Raw genomic sequence first — 264 nt, 5'->3', positions numbered from 1 at the left:
TCCAGCCAAGCCATCCATTGAAGAACCACCAAAGCTGGAATTGAAGCCACTGCCCGCCATCTCAGGCATGAGTTCCTAGGACCTAACTCCACATTACCTGTTATTATCTCATCTAGTTTGTTAGATGCGCAGGCACAACAACTTTTGCAGGTACTCAAGGAGTGTAAGACTACCATTGGGTGGACCATGGCAGACATTAAGGGGATCAACCCAGCCTATTGTATGCATAAAATTCTGCTGGAAGAGGGACACAAACCTTCCAGG

Source organism: Nicotiana attenuata, unplaced genomic scaffold, assembly GCF_001879085.1.
Source record: "Nicotiana attenuata strain UT unplaced genomic scaffold, NIATTr2, whole genome shotgun sequence".
Taxonomy (NCBI): domain Eukaryota; kingdom Viridiplantae; phylum Streptophyta; class Magnoliopsida; order Solanales; family Solanaceae; genus Nicotiana; species Nicotiana attenuata.
The sequence above is the reverse complement of the archived record's forward strand: the minus strand, read 5'-3'. Positions refer to the sequence as shown.